Consider the following 24,568-nt stretch of genomic DNA (forward strand, 5'->3'; position numbering starts at 1 on the left):
ATATTAGGATTGTTTCTTTGTGTCGGACTGTTTCCCTACTTTGACTGCATGTTTTTTTCCAGCATATCCAGGATGACATTCATACTTGTTTGGTCTGATATAGTTACCATGTTTACATTGTGTTTGGCACACAGCAATGAAAAGAGGATATCATGCATTATTTCTAGGTCAGCAGAAAAAAAAAAAGGAAAGAAAATCATTCAATACGTTCACTGGTCTGTTAGTAAGCCAGTAGGTAGTTTGTGGGGAACAAGGCCTCAACTAGACAGCCTTGTCAATTTTGACAATTTTTGTGCTCTATATGATTCTTACTTCCTTTTCACTTAGTTGAAGTCTTTCTGGAAGAGTTATATATATATATAATATATATATATATATAACATATATATATATATTTTATATATATATTTTATATATAACATATATAATTAATATATATTATGTATTTATGTTATAAGCATTATATATAAAATACATAATATATGCTATGATTATAACATATATATGTGTATATATACATGTATACAGCATATTGCATATGATATATATTGTATACAGTATATTATATATAATAATATAATACAATAATAAAATAATATGTAATACAATATAACAATATACAATGTATACTAGATATAGTATATATGTACAATGTATATAATACATACAATGTATACACAATGTGTATAATATACAATATGCAATTTACACAATATATATAACTGTATACTATATATAATATGTGTATATAACTTATACATATGTGTGTATATACATATATATGTATATATACATGTATATAGGTATATATATGTGTATATATAATTAAGGGAGTAGAGCCTATGGATATTTATTCAGGAAAAAGAGCATTTAAACTGTTTAGCCAGGTACAACTTATTGAAACCAATTTTGTGTCAGGCACTATGCTACTCCCTTTGGGAACAAACAGTGACATATAAATCCTACAATAAATTTGTTGATGTTTTCAAACTTGTTTGACCAAAGAATCCCATACTATATATTATCTATCAATCTCCCTTAAAACCTGTGTTCTCTAGCACTTTTCTTGGGAAAGGCTGGGGAGTGAACAACTCAGAGAATACAGCCTAGGACCAGAGGCCTGATGGTCCCAAAGCCACTGCATGCTGATCTTGGCTGGGTGTAAGACACACTGAAAAAGTGGAACTTGGCAATTGCACAGGTGATTTGATCCACAAACTCAACCGTCTCGCATCACTCTGAGCCCTATCAGTGTGTGTTACTTGGGTGTGCTGTCCACACAGATCATGTTAACCAGATGACTGCCGAATATGTCCCTCCATAGAGCTGTAATGGGGTAAATGGAATAAGTCCTTTGATTTAGGCTACCTAAACTTCACCATCTATAAAATGGGACCTAAACCTGTGTTTCTCAGAGGTGGAGTGAAGATGAGGTGAAAGGTTCTCTGAAATCTCCAGAATGGGGGGCATTATCTTAGTGCTGAGTATGACTCTTAGAGATAATGACTGCTATTAGCTCCGTGAAGGAGGTGAAGCACATTTAATGCAAAGGAAAGTGATGCTATTTTGAACAAAGTTCACGCAAGGGTGCATGCTATATGCATTTAGCTTGAAGATAGAGTAACAAGGACGGAGGAAGTAAAATGATTCTACCAGTGGGCTGAAGTACTCCATGCCTGTGTTCATGTGTTATATGAAGATTCGGTGATAGTAAGAATTTCATTCTTGAGAAATCATAATGCCTCTACATTTTCAGTATTGAATATTTAGGAAAATAAATGAATATCAGTGACTTGGTTTCATTATCCCCCTCCACTCCAACCCAAATAAGCCCTTTCCTCTTTTGGGATATTAGTATGCATTTAGTCCACTTTTTTATACACTTTTTACATTTATTGATTTATATATTTATTCTGCTGTACAATGGGAATTTATATTCAGAGATGCACAAGATCTTTAATCTATCAAAAATATTATATCTCCAGGGTACCCATGGGAAACATAGATAAGCACTTATTTGTCCATTTTACTTAATTATATCCTGCCTCATTCCCCAAAGAATTTATAGGAGTTTATAATGAGACACATAATGAGAACTATTTAAAATAAATTTAAATTCAGGTAAAAAGAAAATAGGGTTGAAAAATAAGACCAGGCCATAAATTATGTTAGTAAAAGCAATTTCAATGTAATTAACTACAGTTTTATTTAAAACCTAAGGAAGATTTCATGGAATTTGACAAGCTGAATCTAAAAGACATATAGAATAGTAAAGACACATGTAAATCTAAAAGACACATTGAAATGAAAGGAAATTTGGCTGCAAATTGCCAAAGCAACATTTTCAAACAAGAACATTATGAGTGAAAATTTGCCCTTCTGGATAGAAGGTCATAGGAAGCTGGAGCACTTTGGGCAGTATAATATTGTGTAGGATCAAGTAGCACACTCCAGAGTCAACTAACGTGGAAACACGTGTGTGGAAACCTAGTCCATGGTAAAGCTTAACAAAGTAGTAGGAAAAATGATTTATTGGGTAAATGGTATGGGCAGAACTGGCTATCCATTTATAAAAGATAAAATAGATTCAGCCCTCTCTGTCATACAAAGCCCCCAAATCAATTTCAGGTGGAACATTGACCTAAGGATAGACTGAGGCACTGGATAAATCTTAGCAAAAAAGATAGGAGAATGCCTTCAGGATGTTAGCCCAAGATAGGAAACCTCAAACAAAGACAGAAAAAAATAAAAAAGGAAAAAATATAAATGTCATTGCATTCAAGCTACACATTTTGTATAAAAAGGAAAAAGGAAGGGAGGAATGAAAGGAGGAAGAGGAAACTGTAGACTAGACTCAAAACTCAAGACTTAAAACTTACAGACTTAAAACCTACCCAACACAGATTAATTTCAATAACATATAATAAATCATATATATATTGAATATACATGTAACATATATAAAATATATATAATGACATATGTATGAATGTATATGTAATGAATAGTATGTAATTAATTAGAAAAATTAATTAGAAAAATAAACTTAAATAGAAAAATGAAATGGAGAAAGGATGAACCAGAGATTTTTGATAGAGGAATCCAAACATCTGAAAAAAATGTCTAAACTCACTAATATGGTAATAGAAATACACATGAAAAGTATAGGGGTGCCTGGGTGGCTCAGTTAGTTAAGCATCTGACTCTTGGTTTAGGCTCAGGTCCTGATCTCAGGGTCATGGGATTGAGCCCTAGGCTGAACTCTGCACTCAGGAGGGAGTCTGTTTCTCTTCCTTTGCCCCTCCCCCTGCTTGCACACGTGTACACACACTCTCTCTCAAATCAATCAATCTTTAAAGAAAAAAAAGAAATACACAGGAAAAGTACATTGATATACTACATCACTCACATCAGATGGGGAGAAAAGTCTACTAAATACGTCAATTGTTAGAAAAAATATGGAGCAATCGGGATCATCATACAATCAGTACAATTAATTGGTGATGACTGCTATGAAGGAAGATGGGCTTATCCATGATTCAGCAATTCCACTTTTAGGAATATACAAAAACTTTCTCACATGTGCACAAGGAGGCCCATATAAATCAATTGGTGAAACTTAAAAGTTCCTTAATGGGACTATGCATACATAACATTATGGAATGGAACATACTATATGCCAATTAAAAGGCAAAAGGAGTACTTCAACTATCAGAGTGGATACATCTCATGAATATAATGTTGAGTGAATAAAGTAAGTTTTACAAAGATTAATAAATAAGATAACATGTATCTAAAGTTAAAATAACAAAATCGTTTGTTAAAATCATACTTTGTATGAGAAACATGGTAAATCAATAAAGATTTATGAGAAAAATAAGCACTAAGTTAATGGTAATGGTTTCCTTTAAGGAGGGAAGGAGGCAATGCCGAGAGGGCCTCAGTTTTACCTATAATTTGTGTTTTATATAAAAAATTTAAAAAACAATGAACAAGCCAACAGAAGATGTGCAAAATACACAAGCAAGTGTTTAATAGGGAACACAGACAATCAATAGACATATGAAGAGACACTCCACTTCATTAGTAACCACAGGAATTAAAGTCAAGACCAGAATGACTTAGTTTTACACCTGTTTTTTACACCTATTTTTTGTAGTTTTACACCTATTTTATTGGGAAAAATGAAGAAATCTGACTTACTACGTGTTGAAGATTCAAGACCTTGTTGGTAGGAGAACATGTCTTCGCAGTATGTAACAGTATATTACAATGAGTCACAACATATCTTAATACATAACAGTATATCAGAATGAGCCACAGTCTATCACAATGGGTCAGAGTATCTACAGTACGTCATAGTATACACCCAAGTATACCACAACGTAGAGGTGGATGTTATTATAGACTGTCCGAGCAACCCCACGACTAAGAGTATACTCCAAAGCACCAAAAGATCCCTGGGAGAATGTTCATCACTAGTTCTTGTAATAATAAGAAAACTGCAAATGAACCAAAATCATGCAAAATTGAGGCATGTCCTCCAAATGGAACAAGTCAGCGGTGAGTGAACACACAGGTGAATTTGGTAATATATTATTAAGTGCCTGGAACATCTCAGAAAACATCGTGCATCATGATATTCATTTAAGGATGGTCAAAACCAAGGAAAACATTTATCACTTGAAAACCACATACCAACCTGGTGCATGTGTGTGTGTAATTCATAAGAATGATTAGTCTACATGGAGATGGAGCATACTTGGTAGCCAGATCAATTCAACTCAGTTCATTCAATATTTATTGAGAACTTGTTATGTACAAGGCACTGTGCTAAGTGCTTGGGATACAGAGGTCAATGTGTCCTACGGAGAGAGTTTATGCCCTCATGGGGTTTCCTGGTGTGTAAATTGTATCACTTAGCACAACTCTTGAGCTTTTTGGTTTGACTCTTGGTTATTTCTTCAATATTTGTAAATAACTTTTATATGTCAACAGGATTCTTGGTATCATGTGAGGATGACTATAACACATGGCACATTTTTATATGCACAAGTACCCACCCACTTTTCTTCAATAACACTCCTTCACATTCACTGATATGCTAAGTACTGGGCATCGTCCCAGGTGACAGAGTCCATTGCCTTTGGGCAGAAGGCTAAAGTACTCTTGTGAACGTTTTTCACATTATTCTAGTTAGTTCATCTGGTGACTCATATTGAAAGCTCAAGGAAACAGCATGTGGACCTACATTTCTATTTCTTCTTTCCTAACTGTACTCAGCACAGCTGTGGGTGAGCTTTGTGTTAGTTCCAATTCGGGGGCTGCTCAGAGTAGAAACTTATTCATGCTACCTCAAGCAGTGGGGTTCCATTTCAGGACAGAGATGACCCCAAGGGAAACAGACTCTCAGGGCATGAGTAGAAGATGCATCTGGGTCAGGGCATGTAGAGAAGTGATTTATATGGTTCTGTGGCATTCAAGTGACTGAAGGGCCTGTGGTCCCATTCTGCCTTCTCATTTACTGTCTGTGGCCACTGCCACATGACATCATGAGTCCTCTCTCTCGCCGTTGAGGAACTACTCAAGAAGGATTAATACTTTCTTCACGGGCCCATTGCTAGCATTGAATGGGCCGATGGATACAAAATTCATTAAAATAGAGCCTGGCATTTCGTAGACACTGTGACATTTGTGTTTATTATTGTTGTGGCTGTCTCAAAGTTTCAGTTAACTCACACCCTGAGTTTATCCATCGCTTAAACTTATTTGGTGTTTCCACAGCTTTCCTTCTTACCATGCTTTTATCTTCTGCTCAGACTCTAAGTGTCAATGAGGCCCTCCAACTGGTACTGGTACGGGTTTCGGTTTTTGTCCCTGTTTTTGTTTTTTGCCAGGCCCCATCAGGGTCTGCTGGCTACCTTGATGATAGGCCTTTGAGACTGCCTACCCAATTAGGAAGTCTAGAGCCTTCTGGAACAGTGGATGGCACCCAGCTCATGGAGCAACCTAGGGACTGTGGCCTTGGCAGTTCCTCAGAAGGGACCATGGCAGGTGTGGAAATCTGTTTGAACACACATAGTTTCCCTTGTACACATCATCTGTCTAAAAAATTAGCTTAGTGGAGCCACACTAATCCCCAAACACAAAATCAGTGATATGGATTTGGAGTCACTATACCCATCTACCAAAGAAGTTTTGTGAGAACATCTGTTTTGGCTCTGGAGTCTTTCTACACAGGTGGAAACTGTGCCTCAATCCACTTTAGAATCAAGTATAAGTCAGAACAAAATAATCTTTAATAAATTTTGCATTTACCCAGATAAATTTATGACTAACGCCAACCAAAATGAATTGATCTAACACTTGTTTTTCAATGTCTACATACATTGTAAATATCTGAAAGTCAGTGTATATTGGAAATAAGTATGGATCTTGGAGTCAAAGAATCCAGGTTGAATCCTGACACAGCCACTCAATATAGATAGATGACTTTCTGCAAGCAATTTAACTTCTCTGAGACGAATTCCCTTAGTTTTGGAATTTTCAATATTATCATCACAGCCATGTTCTAGAAACACAAAATAACACATTAAAAAAAGAGAGCTTACAAATCAAATCCCAGAGATAGAGTAGACTAAAATAGATGTAAAATAACACTGGAAATTCCTTATTACTCATGTTACTGATTTGTTTTCTTTCTCAGAATATGATCTATTCTGTGAGGATAAAAGTATAGGAATATAACTAAAACATCTATCAACCAAACAAAACACAACATAAGGCTTTTCTACTGACCGACTTAATCAGTGCAGGTTAGATATTTGTTTTTTGTAAGCAGAATGACTAACTGGGTATTAAAAGATTACTTTTACATCTACTTTCTCCAATTATACTGACGGGTAAAACGAGGATGTGCGAAAAATAGGTGTGTAAAGAATTCCTGATCTGACTGAAGTGTCTTATAGACCAGAGTTTTTGTTTGCACCAGGGTAGCTATGACTCTTTCCCAATTTATGGATCCTTTGGTGCGGGTGTTACTATGTGGTTTTTAAGTTGTATTTTTAAACATCAGTGTGATTTGGAAGTAAGCGCTCTTTGGAGCTGCTCATGATATTACCTAGTACATTTGAATGAACTTTTTGGATAGCGAGTATAATAAGGTACACAACGCTGTGGCACTAAGGCCGCCTTCACAGTTGACGCAGGTGAGGAGGGGGAGGGGTGGGAGTGTACTGCTGAACCAGCGGCCTCCCCACCTGGGCCTGGCCCTCCTGTGCTCATGAGGGAGGGGCCCAGGGCCAGCAACAGCCAATGAACAGGCAGTGGGAAATCCAGGTGGGATAAAGCAATTTCTGTGTTCCATCAGCACAGCCTCAGAACAGCAATTATCGATGGAATCAGAGTCTGGAAAGCCTCACTAATGGGGATCCAGCAATTGTAATGGTTGTGATTTTTTACAACCTGAATAGGAATGTCTCTCTTCTCTCCTCCACCTGTCCCTCAGCGTTCCCTGGTCAGGCCTCTAGGGCCAGGCATCCCCCTTTGCGTCGCCTCTGGGACTTCTGCCTTCAACCTGCCCAGAAATGATAATAGCTCTATACTGAAAAGTATGTATGTATAATATGTATTGTTATAGGCACTATAAATAAAAAATATTTAATCCCCACAGCAATCTCCAAATATTTACTGTAAAATGTATTTTACAGATGGAAAAAAAAAATACGAGGTTTAGAGAATTAGTTGGCCAAGGTTGCACAGTTAGTTACTAACTTGGGAGTCCAACTCAGGCCCTTCTGCTTCCAGAGTCCCAGTCTGGTGATGCTGCTCTGAGTGGGCAGGGGGCAAGTGGGACCACCCAGAGAGAGAAGGAAGAGGGCACTTCTAGGTGCCAGGGAGTGTGTCTCCATGTTGGGAGTGAAGAGCTCCCGAACCTCTAATCTCACACTTGCAAATCTGTATTTATTTCCCCCTTGTTCAGAGTTTGCCTACATTTGGGGTGTCAGCAAACCAGAGTGGACTCTTGGGGTGAATATTTTTGATTACATGGCTAGCTTTTCCAATAACACAGATAAGTGTGAGAGAAAATGGCATGTCTTGTCTTATTATGGTTGTCAGAATGTGAAAAACAAACAAAATTTTTCTTTAGTTAAACAACCAAGAATCAACATTACCCAGGATTGCTAATTTCAGCAGACAGTTTCCAGCTTGGAAACATGTTACCATTTAAAACTCATTTTCAGGTTGGCTGTTTAAAATTCAGACCACATTTTCAGAAATAGTATTATAAATGGCAATTTGGTTTCCAGGCTACCTTATAAAAACCTATTTAACCCATAACATAGCTCAAATGTTTTGTGTTCCTAATAAAAATAGTAGAGAATAATGCTATTATAATACTGCCCATTAAAATAAATAATATTCACGAGCTAATTAACTTTTACATAATTTGCATGACCTATAGCTTTAGGAAACCACGTTTAGTCTAAGAGCTAAGAAAGAATTTGCCCTGGCGTCAGAAAGTCTGGTTCAAATATTAGCTCTATGGACTGACTACTGACTGTGTGACCACAGGACAAGGTGTGACTCACTAAACCTCAGTTTACTTAACTGTAAAATGGGGCTAAAAACTTCCTAAGCTTGATGTGAGGATTCCATGAGGTAGTGTGTGCACAGGACAAGTGGCGTGGGGTTTAATACTTATAGATCTCCCAGGGAGTCACAGCTGTGGTGGATAGGACTGATACCTGCTGAGTATCAAGCCCTTCCCACTGGACAGATACTATGCCAAGGATTTTGCATATAATTTAAACCTAGTAGCCCAGAGAGTAAGCAGTTCCACTTTTAATACAAAGGTATACTTGAGGCTCTCCTAGATTAAAGAACTTTATCCAAAGTCACATAGAAATATGTCAGTTTGGGTCACCTGGGTGGCTCAGTCGGTTAAGCATCTGCTTTTAGCCCAGGTCATGATCCCAGAGTCTTAGGATTGAGCCCCATAAGGGGCTCCCTGCTCAGTGGGGAGTCTGCTTCTCCCTCTTTCTCTATCCCTGCCTGCCTTCCCATGCTCAACTCCCCGGTTTTGTGCTCTCTCTCACTCTTTCTCAAATAAATAAAATCCTTAAAACAAAAAATAAAAAACCCAACCAACCAACCAAAGAAAGAAATGTGTTGTCTTGAATGGACCACAGGGTGCTCAGATTTTTGGTCAAACCTTACTCTGGATGTGTCTATGAGGGTGTTTCTGGATGAGATTAACATTTGAATTGGTAGACTGAGTAAAGCGATTGACCTTCCCCAGTGTGGGTGGTCTGTATCTAATCTGTTGAAGGCCTGAATAGTACAAAAAGGCTGAGTAAGAGAGAATTCTTTCTCTTTCTCTCTCTCTTGCCTGACTTTGTTTGGGCTGGGACATTGGTTTTCTTTTATCTTGAGATTCAGACTCACACAATTGGCTCTTTTGATTCTCAGGCCCTTGGACGATGACTGGAAGTAGATCCTTGGCTCTCCTGGGTTTCCATCTTCCAAACTGCAGCAAGTCTTGGGATTTCTCAGCTTCCAAGATCATGTGAACCAATTCCTTGTAATTGGTCAGTCTATATGTGTGTGTGTATCTCTATCTCTTCCTGTCTCTCACCTGTATTGGAGAATACATATATACATATGAGAGGGAGAGGGAGAGAGATGTGTGTGTGTGTGTGTGTGTGTGTGTCTCCCTTATTTGTTCTGTTTCTCTGGAGAACCCTGACTGACATAGTCACAAAGATGGAAGCCCTAGGTCTAGAGCCCAGGTCTGTAGTTTTGAAAGCTGAGACTCCTTGGAGGTCAGGCTAGGACTCCCTTTGGGCCCATGGTTTGGACTGCCCAGTTCTTGCCTGGAGCAGGGCTGCAATGCCCAGGGCAGGGATGGGAACCATTGGGGTTATCTGGCCAGGAGCAGGGAGGAGAAATGGTGGGGAAGAACATTCCAAGCTGGGCAACTGTGTGAGCCAAGTCAGAAATGGATCCCCAACTCTTATCAGTTGTTGCCTAGTTTAACTTTGGAGTTCTGCCCAGGCTTACTTTGTCTGGAGACTTCTAACTTAGCTCCACTACTCTGTACTAGGAGCCCAAAGTCCTCCCAAATCCACATGACTGGAGGGCCTCTGACCCCACACCTGGTGTTGTGTGATGAACCTCATTAACTCTGACTTTGCTCTTGTCACACTTACATTCCCCCCCCCCCCCGGCTGCTGCTTTCAATGAGTTTAACTTCCTTGGGAGTGGATCATAAAGCCTTTGCTTACTGGAGGTTTCCTAACCAGCAGAGTGCCAATGTTCACCTCCACACTTCCAAGTGACTCCCTGAGTGAGGGAACGGAGGAAAGATGTAGATTTGTTTAACTACAGGTGCCAAGAGAGAAATTAAAAAATGCACATACTCACACTCTGCACCCAAACCCGTAACTTTACACTTCTCCTGAATGGAAGGAGGTCCTGTCCAGCTTGGTTTCAGGCTTCTCCACTTCAGGAACTGATTCTTGACAGATGGTTTCATTATCTTCAATACGATGATCATCCTTATTTATTTCAATGTCCCTGATGCGTCCACTTGTGAGCTTGGTTTTACTTCTCTCTCTTTTTACTCACTCTAAATTCTTTAGAATACAGTTGGCCTCTGAAAAACATGGGTCTGAACTGTGTGGGTCCACCTATATGCAGATATTTTTCAACAAACCCGGTACTCATGACTAAGTACAGTACTGTAAATGTATTTTCTCTTTCTTAGGATTTTCTTAGTATTTTCTTTTCTCCATCTTACCTTATTTTAAGAATATAGTATGCAAAGCACAGAACATACAGAATATGTATTAATCGACCAATTATGTTATTGTTCAGCCTTCCATTCAATAGTAAGTTATTAGTCATTAAGTTTTGGGGAAGTCAAAAGTTATACATGAATTTTCAGCTGCCTGGGGATTCTTGTCCCTAACTCTTGCATGCTTCAAGGGTTGATGGTACAATATGTACAATTTAAGCCTAACAGAAAGGACCTAATCACATTGAAACATGGGCAAAGTTAACAAAATGCAGACTAATACATAAAATCCACCCCAAAATTAAATATCTGTGGACTAAGAGAAAGAAAGCCATCCTAAAAAAATCTGGGGAACACAAAAAAAGTACAAAGCAGATAAAGCTTTTCAAGTAGGACTAGCTAGAGACAACACCTCTGCATCCCAGAGAAACCCTGGGCTTTTCCCTCTGGGCTTTTCCCTCTGGGTTTCTCTTCGGTGGGTTGGTCTGGCTTTTCTCTTTGGCAACTTTATTTACAATGAAGTAAAAGTGATTCGGGTTCAAGGCAGAAGTGCCCTCTGTGACAGTCCCCTTCCTGCCTTCTCCTTGGCCACCGCCTTGTCCAGTTCTGCAGGTGTCGAGGGGGCACCTGTGGCAGAGGGGACGCTGGCTGGGGTTCCCTATCCCGGTCATCACCATGCATCCTGGTCAGGAAAATCCTAGAAAATCCAGGGTGCTGAAAGGCCCAACTCAGGGTTTCTCCGCTGGAACTCATTAGTTTCATGCTGTTCCCCAGACTTCCCGACTGGTTGAGGTCAGTCTTGAAAAGGTGACAACATTATCTACTCGGGGCCCAGCTGCCGTGTTCTTTTTCCCCTTCCATGTGCTTTTTCTCTCTACAGAACTTTTGACACTGAAGTAGATATTTGTACATGAAAATGATACACAGAATTCTGAGAGAGCCTGGAATCTGTCCCCTTATCTACCTCCATGTGGCTGTTGACAACAGAGATATATAACTCCTGGGGTCCATCCAACACGAAAGGATGGAACATCCATATATCACCCACTTCTTTCTCTCAAGAATAGTTTCCTAATTTTTGCAATCACTTGGCAGGTCTATATTTCACTGTTTTATCCGCTTTCTCCCCATCACTGATTGCCGGTATATATGTGGGTAGCAAAGAATCACTCTTAAGACTTTTTCTTGGGCTTTAGAATCACTACCAATTGCTTTGACATAAAAACTACAAATGAAAATATGCTCCCCAACGAATGGAGTAAACAGGGGACTTTTAGAACCCAATAAATTGGTGTCTAGAAATAGGTTTTCCATCTGTGTGGAGCCTCTTGGCAAAACATGTGCATTTTCACTAACCTATGTGCTAAATTACTGTGTTTTACTACATTTTAAATTATTTCATATCCAACCCGTAGTTACAGAGATATGTGGCAATCTTCCAACTTTTTTTTTTTTTTTTTTTTTGGCTTAAGTTTTACTCTTCTGTGGATTAGGACAGAAGCAGACTTAAAGCAGGGCTTTACTGGTCAAAATCTGCACTCTGCCCAGGCCAACTGCAAATATAATACTTTAGTGTTTGACAGTTGCCTAGTGAAATTGCCAAAAAAAATGTTTAGGACAATTCTTTACCCCCATTAATGAACGACTCCCAGGGGAAGAAAATAATGTAAAACTCAACATATGCCAACAGCTGTTGTGAATATGAATAGTCGTTCGGGCTTGATTAAAGTCATCAAATCTTTCCCCCCTTCTACCACGCACTCGGGGTAGGGCAGGGTATGAGGTGTGACTAATGGCAAAGACAGTGACTTTAAAAACAAAGTAAACATCTAGACAAAAGTCATCTGTCAAAGAAATTGACTTGAACTGCTGTACACACATTCCAGTGACCATACCACTTCCTCAGCTTCTCTCAAATTCTTCTTCTGAGTCAGTTGGAGCCATACAGAAAAACCATGCATGTTCCATTATGATAATTAAGTCTAGTCCTAGGGACAAAGATCCATTGTCATTGATTATTTTCTCAAAACTGGATGTAGGGATGCCTGGGTGGCTCAGTTGGTTAGGTGTCTGACTTCAGCTCAGGTCGTGATCCCGGGGTCCTAGGATCAAGTCCCGCATCAGGCTCTCTGTTCGGCAGGGAGCCTGGCTCTTCCTATCTCCATGTGCCTCCTCCAGCTCATACTCTCTGTCTCTCTCTGTCTCTCAAACAAATAAATAAAATCTTAAAAAACAAAACAAAGCAAAACTACAACTGGATCTATTTGTGGGTTACAAACAGGTCTGCTAAAAACAAACTCATGTAACCATTGACTGCTTTGATTATTGCCTGTAGATATATGTTAATCTACACCACACAAGTCCCACGTTGAACCCTGGGAGTTCAACAAAATGTCCAGGCACTTGTGGAGGGGTTGTACGGAAGGTTTGCCACGGTTCCATTTGCACTGAAACAAACAGCCACCAAGGAAATAGGACCCTTGGGAAGCCTACCTGTTTCAGCCAGTCTAAGGACAAGGCATCAGTGCTACAAGTGACACTTCAAAGTATCCTGAGGTATCCATCACTTACATAAATTTTGGGGGAGGAGGGAGACAAGGCTGCAATTAAAATTAAACATGCTGTCCCCTGGGGATAAAAATATATTATATGTTTATAAAAAATTAAAAATTAAAAAAAGGGGGGGAAAAAAAGAAAAAATATTAAACATGCTGCTTCACTAAGTGTTCCAAGTCCTCAGTAGTAGAGTGCGGGGTAGTGACAGATGGAGAAGGACCGTTTCCATTGTTACTGTGGATCAGCACCATGTTTACACAGCTCAAAAGGCCTAGTTCTTCAATGTTTGTAACAATAGTTCACAAAACCTTCCAAGAAATCCTTCTGTAATACTCATCTGGAGAGTATAAATTACAAGAGTTTTTTTTTAAAAGATTTTTATTTATTTGACAGAGAGAGAGAGAGAGAGAGAGAGAGAGATCATAAATAGGCAGAGAGGCAGGCAGGGAGAGAGAGGGGGGAAGCAGACTCCGCCGGATGCGGAGCTCGATCCCAGGACCCTGAGATCATGATTTGAGCCAAAGGCAGAGGCCTAGCTTACTGAGCCACCCAGGCATCCAAGAGATTTTTTTTTTTTAAAGGTTTTATTTATTTATTTGAGAGAGAGAGTGAGCGAGAGAGAGATCATGAGCAGGGGTGGTGGGGGAAGATGGCAGAGGGAGAGGGAGAAGCAGGCTTCCTTCTGAGCAGGGAGCCTGACTCGGGGCTTGATCCCAGGACTCTGAGATCATGACCTGAGCTGAAGGCAGATGCTTAGCTGACTGAGCCAACCAGGCACCCCAAGAGCTTTTTTTTTGGCTTTTTATTGTTGTTGTTTTTATTTATTTATTTTTAACAAAAGCACTATGAAGTAGTAGCTATGCACACAGACTTTGAAATGAAGCTGGCATAAGTCTGAATCCCAACCCCACTACTCACTAGATAGGTGAACTCAGGTTGGTCACTTGCCCACCCAAAGGCCCAGTTTTCTAGTCTATACCAGAAAGAATGTTGATTAAATATGTACATTATCTGATCACAGATTTCTGGATTGCTTAACACAAGTCCTGGGGAATTAAACCTGCCTCCACTTTTCTAGTCAATTTGCCAGCTACTGAAGAAAGTCTCCCATTGGTCTGATAACTACTGTTAATATCCCTGTAAACTTAAAATTGGCCAGGATTTTTTTTTTTTAATTGACCCTTCAAAGTAGTGTCCTGTGTTTCTTTGGTTCTTTGCTTGTGACCTGCTGTCCTGTGGCTCCTCTGGGAGCAGAATTTGTGGTCTGAAGTGGTGATGGTTCTTATTAGATCCAATTTCACTTAACCCTCTAGTCTCTAAATCTCATCCAGAAATTATTCTTTTTCTTCTATGAACTCTATGATCTTTCTCACTGATTTGTGATTTGTTCTGGACACTGTGTTTAACATTCTACTCCTTCAACCTCTTTCTGTCACTGGGCAGAAGCATCACCCACATTTTGGAAATGTTCTAGACAGACTGAAAAGAGTAGAGTCAACTCTTCGCTTCATCCTCTCTTCCCCAGAAATCTCTCCTCTGATCTCCTTGCCTCTAACCTTGTGGTTCTTCCAACTAGGGCAGGAATCATTTTTCTAGAGACAAAAATGACAATTTCTCTTGTGTCATCCTTTCTCCTTTACATAGCTCCAGGCCCTTCAAGATGAAGGCTAACCATCCTTGCGTGGCCTATATGATTGAGTCCTGGCAGCCTAGTTCCTGCCCCTTCTTGACTGGCTTTCCCCATGCAGTGGCTTCTGCGTGTCCTTCGCCTGGCCATGCTCCATCTTGCGTTGGTGTCTTTGCTCACACAGGTACACCGACCTCCAGAGTGCTTCCCCCTTTCCTGCTCCTCATCCTGACCCCCACCCCCACTCCCTGCAGTTCCATCAGGTACCTGTCCTGTATATAATCTGAAGGACTTATGATGCAGATTAATGGAGATAAAGCATGTGGAAATACACAACACGTGCTGGGCTTTCAATAAATGTTCATTCTCTTCTTGTGAACACTACCTAGCCTGTTTCTGGTTTGCCTTTGGGAGTTTCTCCAAAAAGTTATCCCTTCTTTCTTGAACTTGGTGCTTTCCCATTTCTTGTTGCAAACATACTGAGCATCTTGTTGGCTGTATGAATTATTATTCAACTGAAATGTATTTTCTGAAACATTCTTATCAGCCCTTTATTCTGGGATAAATGTAGCCTTATCTATCCCTACATAGATAATGTTCTGAAGATCTTTCTAAAGGCCTCTTCCAGCTCTAACATTCTTTGATTGTAAGATTTATTTTTGCAAAACTCCTTAACACAGATGAAGTCAAATTTCTGGAACCCAATTATACAATTTAAAGATTATCTGGGGCCTTGGTTCCTCCTTCTCCTCCTTCTCCCCCTCTTCCCTTCCGCGGCCTGCCCTTTCGCCATTTTTACTACTCATAAACTCCTTCAGGCAGGGAGGCAGAAAGGAGAGGCGATGCTTACACAGCAGCTTTAGTAAAATGCATGACGGGAGAGGTTGAAACAGTTGGAAAAGATTTCTCAGATTCATCCTCTTTCCACTTCTTTTAGCCTGACCAAAGATAAGGTAGCTGGACGATTATTCTGCTTCCTTCAATTTTTTAAAAAATCACAGTGTTTGGTCCTCATCACTGCTCAGCTCCCCGCTGTGGTCCTCTCCGGTGAGCTCAACCTCAGTGTCTCCTTGGTAACACTTCTCCCCTTCTCTTGCTGGGGGGTTGACTTTCCTGCTTCTCCCTCCCTCCTCATCACATTCATATCTCTCTATTTTGATGAAATATGGAATGAAGGCCGTGAGGACCTGAAGGCTTGGAACATTTAGCTGTTTCAACCTGGCATCTTCTATTCCCCTAAGGAAACCTTCCTGAAATTACCAGTGAATGCTATAAAGAGCTCTCCTAGTTGTAATGTCTGAAACTGACCTGGGGATTTTATGTAGAACTCTGCAATGTCAGCAGCTGCTTAGCCCCACATATTCCACTCACAACCCCTTTTATAGCTTTGACTTAGAGCCAACTTCTGTTTCCAGCTCCAGTGCCAAGAGCCAATGGCTGCTCAGGTTCAAGGCAGCTTATTCTGCCCTAGAACTTTTTTTCCCCCCCCACTCAATTCAGCTGACAGAGGCAGAGCCCTGGGGTCCTTAATTATTCCAGGGAATATCATGACACTGCTTGCAGAATGAAGAGTGGGTCCTGGGAGTGAGGCTGAATGCTTCTGTTATTATGGCTTTGCTGCCCTGGGTCTACAGTTTGTCCCAGGTGTCTTGCACAAGCTCTGGGTTCCCCCCAGGCAAACCAGTGAGCTCTGTTCTGGTTTGAGTTTAATCATTACTGACTTGTTTTCTTTCTTCTCCTTATCCATGGGTGTTTTGGCAAAGTTGACCAGACTTGAATTGGGGTGGGGTGGGGGAGCGGGGACATATGTATGGTGTATGATCAAAACCTTTTCTAAACTGTTTGACACCTTATGTCACTTCATAATACAGTAGCTCCCAGGAATTGGTCTTGGTCCCAGTCCATGAATTCTGAGAGAAGTCAGGTAGAGAGCCCACGGTCATGAGAATTGGGATCTGGGCACATTGTGGAACCATGTCCTTCATTAAGGTAGCTACCCTCCTTTTGAGTGGTGATAGCACACACTATTTCTTAACTGTGTTCTGTATGTGTGTATTACTTCACGTAACTGTCACAAATGGCACGATTCATTTTGTAATAGTCTTATCCCTGTTTCACAAATGAAGGGGGGAAAAAGTGGTTACACGATTTCTCTAGGGTCTTAGAGCCGGTAGGAGGTAAGACTGGACATTGTACCACAAAGATTTGCTTTCTTAGCCAACATCCATACCAGTATTTCATACTGTTGCCTCTCTTTTGATTACTTCTCCAAGTTATGGTTTTCCTCTTCAAGTATAAAGGAGTAACTAGGCTTTGGATAAAACCTGCAGGACATAGCTACCTTCAGCTGGAGGTGTGGTGGCTGGGTCACTTCTGTCTTTAATTCAGCAAATGTTCACCAAGTGCCTTACCAAAGCCTGGCACTGAGTTAGCCCTCCTGGCCATGGTCTTACGAGGGACACAGGCTCTGCCCAAGTTTTTATAGATGGGTGCTCTAGAAAGGAATTGATCAGGTGACACGGTAGGTCACGATAAGATCTCAGGCCTGAGGATCACCTGGAAACTGAAGGCTGAATAGGAGTTGGTCTGCAGTGAGCTTGGCAAAGAGTGTGCTAGGTCAAGAAGAGTGTTTACAAAGCCTAGAGGCCAACTAGACACAGTTACTCAAGGTTCTTTGGTTCCCTAGAAATCACACCGGAGCCAAAGCCCCCAGTTGTGATCTCTGAGCTGCATATGAGGAAGGTGTTTGCCCACCAGCCTGGGACCCCAAGGCAGATCAACTTTGAGTGCCACCCCTGGCCAACTTCCTGCCCAGCCCAGTCTGGGGAGATACAAGGAAGCATGGGGGCCTCTTTCGGAGTTCTAGTTGCTCCAGGGAATCCTGTGGGTGCATCAGGGCAAAGTGAATGCAAAACCCTGGGAATAAGCACAGAATCTTCAGCAGTGTGAGGTCAGGATGAATTCTAACATGAGCACAAAATAAATCCACCCAGCTCACTAGTTAAGGAAAGAAGCCCAGTCTTCCAAAGGGAAGTGACCATGTGTTGTTGACACTGTTGTTTTCCATATATTTTTTCAGAGTTCGTGATTCACTAATATTTGAAATCTTGGGGTAGAGACTGCTATAGGAAGGACCAGGTCTGTCCACGAGGAATACACAGGAATGATCCTGATGCATTTTGTTTCCGGGGACTTGGTGATACCTGATTCACCAACTTCTTGCTGTAGCGGTGTCCTTCGTGGAGTGACATCTCGGTGAATAGCCTTGATCTGGTAACACATTAAGCTCTTCATTGATGAAAGTTCTGTGCAGACTCATTCTCACTGGAGTTAAGAACTGGGCTAGATGGGTGGAGGGACGAGGGCAACTGTCCTGTGAATCAGGAAAGGAAGGGGAATGACTTAGCCCAACACCCCCTGATATGTGAGTGCCTACCACATCCCAGGTACAGTACTGGGCACTTGCAGGAGGCTGTCGGTGGGCCATGGTTTCTGGAGGGGAAAGTCCAGGGGAAAGGAGAAGAGTTGTAAAAAAACCAGAATGAGCTCGGGGAAGGCTGAGGACGAAGTTCACCTGCTTTCCAGGTGTCCGCACTGGGCACACAGGGCCAAGAGCTCAGGCACTGAGGAGGAAGCGCTGACAGAAGGAAGATAATAAATGTTCTGAGATTTCATCACCATCGAAGAGTTCTGACACATTACTGCGAGGGCTTAGCTCTTTCTGATTCACATTTTTCCTCTGCTATGGGATCATTTGGGTTTTGAGCGTGTAGAATTACTGACTGATTTCTTTCTGGTCAGATTCTTTTTAGCTACACACAGACCTTCTTGTAATGAAAACCAGGTTTCCTGTTACAGTTAGCTTTACATTCAGGTACCATGTTGCTGTCTGGAATGAGCAAGTGTCGAGTTTGAGTCATATTTTCCACACGGATGCTAAGCCTCCATTCTTCCTATGTCTGGCGTTGAAGGAGAGTCTAGAAAACACCGTTGCTAGGTCAGAAAATTTATTTTCCATCCCAAGGGTTAATTGGCTTTTCCAAAAAGATGGGGCTCCTGAGGCTGCTTTCCTAAGCAGAGCGCATGTGAAAGCCTTCTAGGACACCATCAGCGAATGCTCTGTGAGAAGCTGGCCTCCGCGGACAGTGGGGTCCTTCTCTTGGAAGCCTGAACAAGCCATCTGATGTTCAGTCCCTCGGAGAACCTTATTTTGAGCTGCCTTCAAAGACTCACTGAAGATCTTTAGATCCTGCATGCAAAGGGTCAAATTGGGAAGAAAAATGTTACTGGAAACTGTTCTTCTCAGGGGCCATGTGTAAGTAGGAACAAGTGTTTGGCTAACAAGTCCAATAATTGGCACATGGCAAAGTTCCATGTTAATGTGAAAAGTATTTGTGCACACAGTAACCAGAGTTTTTTGTTGTTAGTGAAAAGACTGGATAAACATTAAAAATAGTTATTGGGGGCACCTCAGGGCTCGGTTGGTTGAGCATCCAACTCTTGGTTTCAGCTCAGGTCAGGATCTCAGGATCGCGAGGTCGAGCCCAGCATCCGCTCTGTGCTCAGCGAGGTGTCTGCTTGAGATCCTCTCTCTCCCTCTCCCTCTGCCCCTCCCCAACTTGTGCATTCTCTCTCTCTCTCTCTCTCTCTCTGAAATAAATAAATAAATCTTTAAAAAAGTAGTTATTGGTACTAATGTCTGAAAGGTAGAATATATATACACACACATGTATATTTACACACATACGTAAGAAGGGCAGGACCAAAAGAATTATTGCAAAAGTGTGGCAGTACTTTGAATCTACCTGCTTAGGACAAAGTCAAAATTACTTTTTAGTGAGGAACACACCTTAAGGTCAAAACAAAACAGCAACAACAACAAAAGCAAGGCCACTTGGGTGAGCTTAGATAGGAAAGAGTATCACAGGAATTTGGTGATCCCAGTAGCCCCAGAAAGCTTGAGAGGGGATAAGCCTTGGGGGGGGGGTAGGACATGGTGCTGAGTGGCCTACCGGAGAAGTGAATTTGAAGTTATTTCTTAATTGGTACCATAGCTATTCTCAGCTACCCCAAATCTTTATGGTTCAGTTCTCTGGTATCAGATCTTTGGAGGATGGAGGAAGAAGGGACGAAAACGAGCAAGAAGGACGTCATGACCCAGAAGCGAAGACGGAGGGCGTGACAGGCTGCACGCCTGGATGGTACAGTGGAAAGGGGAAAAGGCTCATGTCCCCCAGGTGTATTTGTAAATGACCCCAGAAAGTGGGAGCGGAACAGGGAAGGGAAGGGCAGGCAGTGGGGATCCCCCTGCTCTCATGCCCTCTTTGGAATCCTAAGAGTATTTCCAGCAGTCACCATGTTACTGTGTCACCTCCCACAGGCTTCTGAAAGGTAAACCAACGTCGTCCTAGAGCTTGAGTCTGTTGGTTGGGTGTGCAAAGTCTGAGTATTTGTGTGGTTGCTAAGTGGAGTTTGACCCCTAGGGGGTGATCATACCATATGGTAAAGGGGCGGGCGCCGGCCTGGCAAAAACAAAGATAAGCAAACAGTCCTCGGTTCCCACTTTTCAGTCCCAGCTGCTGGGTAATGACACAGAAGGACCCACATGGGTAAAACGGCATCTGTCCAGTTACAGCCCCTGACGGCAGGTGCCTTCTTCCCTGGACCTTGAGTCTGAGGCTTCCCTGAGGCCAGAAGCACAGGAGGGGTGAGCCGGCCCCTCTGTCACTCCTGTGAGGTTTAGGAATGGGGGGGGATGGGATGCCTATTTCTGCAGCAGGAGCCCCCGTCCCCAGGGAGACACTGTGACTACATCCGGGCAGACCCTACCTGGGATGGGGAAGTAGACACTACCTCCCACATAGAGGAGTGACATGGAGAACGAGGAACTGGAGGCAATAAAAGAACACAAGTTCACCCAAACACGACTAATTCTCAGCTGGGCTGACTCCAGCTTTGTACAGCTCTCCCGGGCCATTCCTGGCCCAGAGCTGAAAATGGACTTGGGAATAGCTCCAACTCTCCAGTCTCTGTTTCTCCTTTGGCCCCTTCTGGTTGGAGGAAATGGGATGATGAAGCTGGCTTCTCTTCCGCTTAGCTGCTTGCAGAGCCTGTGGGTTTGGGAGCTCTCTTCTCAGCCCCGGAGGCTGCCCCAAGCTCCCAGTGCTCCCAGCGGGGATCATGCAGGCCAGGGTGCACAGACTGATGGACTGGAAATGCTTACTAAGCAGTTTGTTCTTTAAAAAAAAAAAAACAAAACAAACCCAAAACATGTTAAGTATACATAACATGTATACTTTTCAATGAATGATACACGTATAATAACCATCACAGTCAAGATAGAGAGCAATTCTCTCCCCCAAGGAAGCTTGCTGGTGCTCCTTCCCAGTCCGTCTCCCTAGTAACCCCCCCAACCCCAGCCCAGACAAGCCCTCTGACCCTGTGGATGCCTTCGTTGCTGTGCACGTGGAGTCATCTGCAGGCACTCCTGGGTCACTTCTTGACTCAGGATGCTTTGAAACTCATCCCTTGTGTTCCACTGTGTGGATGTGCCTCAGTTTCTCTGCTGATGGGCACTGGATTGATTCCAGATGTAGACGGTTATGAATAAAGCTGCTATAAGCAGTCATGTGGAAGCCTTTGTATAGACTACTGTTGTCATTTCTCTTGAGTCAATAACTAGGTATGGGATTGGTGTTTGTGGGCAAACTGCCTGTTCTACTACCATCAAGAACCATCACATGATTTTCCTATTGCTTGTGCCAATTTGCATTCTGACCAAAAAAACATGCAGCATTCCAGTGGCTCCTTATCTTCCCCAATACTTGGGACCATCAGTCTGTTTTATGGGGCCATTCTAAGAGGCGTGAAGTGGTATTGCATTGTGGCTACTGGTGTTGCACATCTCATCCTGTGTTTATTAGTGATTTGAGTCTCTTCTCTAGTGTAGTGACTGTTTAAATAATTATCTTTATTTTATTTTATTTTTTTTTTAATATTTTATTTATTTGTCAGAGAGAGAGCGCGAGCGAAAGTGAGCACAGGCAGACAGAGTGGAAGGCAGAGTCAGAGGGAGAAGCAGGCTCCCTGCGGAGCAAGGAGCCCGATGTGGGACTCGATCCCAGGACGCTGGGATCATGACCTGAGCCGAAGGCAGCTGCTTAACCAACTGAGCCACCCAGGCGTCCCTTATCTTTATTTTTTATGATGTTGTCATTATTACATCATAATGTAAGAGTTTTTTTTTTTAAGGATTTTATTTATTTATTTGAGCGACAGAAATAGCGAGAGAGAGCACAAGCAGGGGGAGCAGCAGACAGAGGGAGAAGCAGGGAGGCAGATGTCGAGCTTGATCCAGGATCCTGGGAGCTGAAGGCAGACGCTTAACCAACTGAGCCACCCAGGCACCCCCTCACTATAAGAGGTTTTTTTGGTTTTGTTTTTGTTTTTTAAAGATTTTAAAGATTTTTTTTAAAGATTTTAAGAGAGAGATCACAAGCAGGCAGAGAGGCAGGCAGAGAGAGAGAGAGGGAAGCAGGCCCCCTGCTGAGCAGAGAGCCCGATGAGGGGCTTGATCCCAGGACCCTGCGATCATGACCTGAGCCAAAGACAGAGGCTTAACCCACTGAGACACCCAGGCACCTTACACTGTAAGAGTTTTTAAAACAATATCTTTGTCTCTCCTTTTAATTTTCTTTAACAGTGTTTTCAAGAAGCAAAAATTTTAAAATTTAATTTTTCATTATTTAATGGTCGGTGACTTTATAGCTTAAGAACTATTTGATGATCTTGAGATGATAGTAATTTTCTCCTGGATTTTCTTCTATCATTTATAAACTTTTAGTTAGGTTTATGAGTTAAAGTTTATGTTAAATTTAAATTTTAGAGTTAAATTTTATGTACGACCTGAAGTAAGGATTGGGATTCTTTTTTAAAGGAATATATAGTTATTCCCATGTTATTTTTTGAAAAACTATAATTTTTTTTCAATGAGTTACATGGCATGTTTGTTGAAAACCAGTCCTATGTGTGTATTTATTCATGAACTCTTGATTTTGTTCCATTGATCTAGAATGTCTATTTTTTTCACTCACTTTATAGAAAGTCTTGAAATCAGGTAGTGCAAGTCCTTTATTTATTTATTTATTTATTTTTAAAGATTTTATTTATTCATTTGACAGACAGAGATCACAAGTAGGTAAAGTGGCAGGCAGAGAGAGAGGAAGGGAAGCAGGCTCCCTGCTGAGCAGAGAGCCGGATTCGGGGCTCGATCCCAGGACCCTGAGATCATGGCTGCTGAGCCGAAGGCAGAGGCTTTAACCCACTGAGCCACCCAGGCGCCCCAGTGTAAGTCCTTAAACTCTGTACTTCTTTTTCCAAATTGTTTGGTTGTTCCATATCCTTTACATGTGAATATAAATTTTAAAATTCACATGTTAATTTCTACAAATAACCTACTGTAATTTAGACTGGAATTGCCTTAAATTTATAGATCAACTTGGGTAGAATTTACATCTTCTGTAAAAGAAGACTTTGGGTAGTATCAAATATTCTGGTTCATAGACATGGTATGAGTATCCATTGACCTAGGTCTTGTTGAATTTCTCTTGGTAATGTTTTTGTTTTTGTTTTTTGAAAGATTTTATTTACTTATTTGACAGAGAGAGATACAGAGAGAGAGAGAGAGAGAGAGAGGGAACACAAGCAGGAGGAGCGGGAGAGGGAGAAGCAATCTTCCCTCTGAGTTGGGAACCCACTGTGGGGCTTGATCCCAGGACCTGGGATCATGACCCGAGCCGAAGGCAGACACCTAAAGACTGAGGCACCCAGGCACCCCGTCTCCTGGTAATGTTTTAGAGATTTCAGTGCACTCATCTTACACCTACTTTGCTAAATTTATGACTAAGTATTTTATTTTTCATTACTGTAAGTGGTATTTTATTTCAATTTCTGCTTGCTTGTTGCTTAGCATGTAGAAATAAAACTTTTTTATATTGACCTTGTATTTGTCTCTTTACTAAACTCACTGATTTATTCTAGTAGCTTTTTGGGTGTATTTCTTAAGAAGGATTTTCTAAAGTTATGATCACATGTCTTTACATAAAGTAAGTGTTGCTTCTTTTTCTCTAATGTGTGCATCTATTATCCCTATTTCTTGCTTTATTGCACTAACTAGAAACTCAGTACGATACTGAATAGAGATTGTGAAAGTGGACATCCTTGCTTTATTCCTGAAACCAGTAACTATGTTAGCTGTTAAGTCTTTTGTGGATACCCCTTATTAATTTGGGAAAATCCTCCTACTCTTACTGTTTTGTCATAAATTGGCATTAAATTTGGTCAAATGCTTTTCCTACATCTATTAAGGTGATCATATCCATGTTCATTTTTAGGGCATGTTGCACGGTTGGTGGATCCCAAATTTCCTACTGTCTTTCGTTAGTGTTCTTCCTGCATTTTACTTTTTTAAAATAACTCTCCTTGAGCTCTGGATCTCTCTCTTCTTACTTGTCACACCCCACCAGACAGAGTCACCACTGAGACCCGGCTTTAAGAGGGTGAGGGGGAGGGGCAGAGGATTCAAGGCA

The 24,568-nt window shown here is 41.4% G+C and overlaps 1 long non-coding RNA gene across 3 annotated transcripts in view; it reads left to right on the forward strand.

Annotated features, from left to right (window-relative positions):
- LOC309844655 overlaps window positions 1-23,983 on the forward strand; it is a 138,207-nt gene extending 114,224 nt beyond the window's left edge. For all 3 annotated transcript variants that reach the window (XR_014300804.1, XR_014300805.1, XR_014300806.1), the window contains one exon: window positions 23,658-23,983. This is a non-coding gene — a long non-coding RNA (uncharacterized lncRNA). The remainder of the gene's footprint in view (window positions 1-23,657) is intronic.
- Window positions 23,984-24,568: the final 585 nt, after the last annotated feature.

This window comes from Mustela nivalis, assembly GCF_964662115.1.
Source record: "Mustela nivalis genome assembly, chromosome: 12".
Classification (NCBI taxonomy): Eukaryota; Metazoa; Chordata; class Mammalia; order Carnivora; family Mustelidae; genus Mustela; species Mustela nivalis.